Here is a 3,428-nt window from a genome sequence, read left to right as displayed (position 1 = left end):
GGGGTGGGGGAGCCGCGGCTGCCGCCTCCTGCTCCGTCCCCTCCCACTCGCACGGCCCCTTCCTCCCTCCTTTCCCTGCTGCTCGCGTTTCCTGCCGCTCCGGCTCTCCCGGCCGCTAAAAGTTCTTCCCAACTTTTCCTCCCCGAGCGGGCGCAGCGGGCGCAGGCGTGGGGGCAGGTTGCTGCGCTCCTGCTCGCTCAGCTGCCTGCCCTCTGGGCTCAGGTCCACGGGGAGCCGCAGACACAAAGTGGCCGCTGGCGATCCTTCCCCTCCCACCTCTGCCATCCCCCCCGGCCTCCTCGCCTCGGCCCCCCTCCGGCGGGACAGCCCCGGGCTTGGGTGGCTCTCCTTTTCTCCTGCTCCGTGCGCCCCTGCGCCGACTCTCGCGCCGGGATCGCGGCGGAAACCTCCCTCCCCTTTCGCCTCCTCCGGCTCCTACCGTCCGCCCCTCCTCCGCCAGCCACTGGAATCAATTCCTTGGGGAATTGGGGCTCTGCCGCCGCCGCGGAGGACAGCCTTTCCGCGCGGGACTCCAGGGCACCGACGGAGCCATGTAAGCAGGTAAACGCCGTCTGGGCCAGAAGAGAAGGGCCCGGCGTCGGGGGCCGCGTCGGCGTCCCGGGCGCCTTGCTGATGACTTGGGCAAAGGCTGCCAACGCCAACTTGGAATCTGCGGCCCGGGACGCGGGCAGGGCAGGGGGGGCGCGAGGTGACTGGGGCCCGGGAGTTTTCTCTCGCGGAGGGAGCCGCCCGCTGTGAGGCGCACGGCTTGTCTGGGGAATTAAGGTGGAAGGTGAGGGCTGTCTGGAGAGTTTGTGGTTAAACCCACACACTCGCCCCCTCCTCAGTCCCTTCTGCTTTTTGGGAACCAGAGGGGGCCCAGAAAGGGCAGCTGGAGAGATCCACGGGCTGGGGACGAGAGGATGAAAGACAAGGACATTGCTGTCGCTCCAGCTGGAGAGGAACGCGCGGCTCCCCGACCCTCCTCTGCCGTCCTCCCCCAGGGGAACAGGATCTTGGGAGAGGGGAGTTTTTACGTCTCCACCAACTAGGCCCCAGCTGTGCCACCGGCCTCCTCGGGATCTTGGCCCCTGCTTGGGTGGTTGGGCTGGCTCATAGGGAAAACCTGTGGCCACAATTTCAGATCAGGTCTCCACCTCAAACTTGCAGAGCTCTGCGTATTGCCAAGTTCCTCTCGCCCCCTTCTCCCCGTCATGACCCCTAACCTGGGTTTTGAATACCTGTAGGTGGGGTTTACCTTTTTGAGGGAGCAGAGGGTAGCGCTGCCCCTACCTCCATTTCCCTTCCGCTTCCTTCAGTTCCTGTCACCCTCAACCCCACATACAATTTAAGGAGACTGTGGGGTTTGTCCAGGAACTGGCTCTCCTAGGGTCTTTGATAAGGTGAGGAATCTCCAGACTGCAGGCTGCATACAGGGTTTATGGGGTTCCCACTAATGTGTTAATTTCTTAAAATGGATTAGTTCACTCATTCAGTCAACAGACTTGGTATTGAGCTTCTACTCTGCCAAGATCAGGGGATACTAAGATGCTACAAGATGTAACTGTAGCCTCCTGGAGGAAATCCACAGACTGACTGCTTGGGTGGTTGGGCTGGCTCATAGGGAAAACCTGTGGCCACAATTTCAGATCAGGTCTCCACCTCAAACTTGCAGAGCTCTGCGTATTGCCAAGTTCCTCTCTTCCCCTTCTCCCCGTCATGACCCCTAACCTGGGTTTTGAATACCTGTAGGTGGGGTTTACCTTTTTGAGAGAGCAGAGGGTAGCGCTTCCCCTACCTCCATTTCCCTTCGGCTTCCTTCAGTTCCTGTCACCCTCAACCCCACCTACAATTTAAGGAGACTGTGGGGTTTGTCCAGGAACTGGCTCTCCTAGGGTCTTTGATAAGGTGAGGAATCTCCAGACTGCAGGCTGCATACAGGGTTTATGGGGTTCCCACTAATGTGTTAATTTCTTAAAATGGATTAGTTCACTCATTCAGTCAACAGACTTGGTATTGAGCTTCTACTCTGCCAAGATCAGGGGATACTAAGATGCTACAAGATGTAACTGTAGCCTCCTGGAGGAAATCCACAGACTGATCGAGAATTGCAGTGTTGTAATAGTTTGGTTCTGGAGGTGATGGGGTGAGGTATGCTCTGAGCTCACCTGCAGGAGCGATTCGGAGAGATCATTATAGGTAAAGGAGACAGCTTGTGCAAAATGAGTGTTCAAAAATCGTGTACAAAAAGGTCCTAGCTGTGTGGGGATGTGAGGGGGGTTTATGATCAGGTTGGTACAGTGTTGCAGGGACATTTTTAAAAAATAGCAGAAATTAAACTGGAAGCGTGTTACCCATTAATGGGAACCAGATTACCTTCCAGAGAAGCAGGTTCGTCTGGACACACCTCCGTGCCTGATGCTGTTTCCACAATGAGCAGCAGCTGCGGTCACCATCTCAACTAATTAAGGCACTAATTAGCCTATACCTGGTTTCGTTGGAAAGGTATTGATTCTCTTTTAAAGAGCTGCTTGACTGCCGTAGGTGATAATACTGCAGCATGACAGACCCTTGTGTTAAAGTTACCTTATGCTCGGGTGGTGGTGTTAAAAGCTTGTGTCACAGAAACAGCCTTCGGCATGGCTACTGGACAGTATGGTGCTCTTTTGCCTAAGCTGATTGAGTGGCCGTGATGTGCAGAATGACTTCATGTGCGTGACCCTGTGTTAGAGTACGCTCTACTTTTAAAAGTCATTATTGCTTCGGCACAGTTATAAGGACTACTTTTCTTTCCCCCGAAACTTTGTAAAAACTGAGTATCTTCTCGCAGGTTATATAGCCTGATGGTCCAGGATTCGGCGGAGGCTGCTCAGGAAAGTTCCTGCTTGCGCAGTAGCGATGCGCGCGTGGTTCGCCTTTCAAGGGCGCCTCTTCACTGGGCTGAAGTGGAGTTGTAGTATTAATCGTAGTGGCTGAGTCCTGGCTGAGGTGGCAAAGGTCCAGCTTTCAGTGACCTCAGGCCAGTACATCAGAGTGAGAAGAGCACACTTGACTTCCTACGATTTCGGGTGTTTATCCAGGCCCCTCCACAAACACCTCTTATCTCGAGAACAGCCCCTTGACAGTTTTCCTGAAGGTATTGGACGTACCTGAGAGAAACAGCTGAAGAGAGCGTTCTTGCTAATCCCATGTACTTCCACAGCTTCCATCATTGGCTTAAACGTATAATTATTATTAGTTTGTGCATACTGTATGGCTTAGACGTCTCTAATGGAAAGAGCAGGGAGACTATTTTAATATGGAAAAACCTAAAGAATTCAAAGAAAAATTAGATTTTTTAGGAGAATTCTTGTCCTGAATGGGTAGGCCCAGAGTGAAGAACTGTGAGGACTTCCCCCCCCCCCCCCCCCCCCCAGCCCTTACTCACT

The 3,428-nt window shown here is 54.3% G+C and overlaps 1 protein-coding gene across 1 annotated transcript in view; it reads left to right on the top strand.

The window, feature by feature from the left end:
- Window positions 1-6: 6 nt before the first annotated feature.
- The window catches only part of PTPN14 (protein tyrosine phosphatase, non-receptor type 14), a 144,748-nt gene continuing 141,326 nt past the window's right edge, over window positions 7-3,428 (top strand). The window contains exon 1 of the mRNA XM_006907886.3: window positions 7-561. The gene's annotated coding sequence lies outside the window, so the exon portion shown is untranslated. The remainder of the gene's footprint in view (window positions 562-3,428) is intronic.

Source organism: Pteropus alecto, unplaced genomic scaffold (genome assembly GCF_000325575.1).
Source record: "Pteropus alecto unplaced genomic scaffold, ASM32557v1 scaffold101, whole genome shotgun sequence".
Lineage (NCBI taxonomy): Eukaryota > Metazoa > Chordata > Mammalia > Chiroptera > Pteropodidae > Pteropus > Pteropus alecto.
The sequence above is the reverse complement of the archived record's forward strand: the minus strand, read 5'-3'. Positions and strand labels throughout refer to the sequence as shown.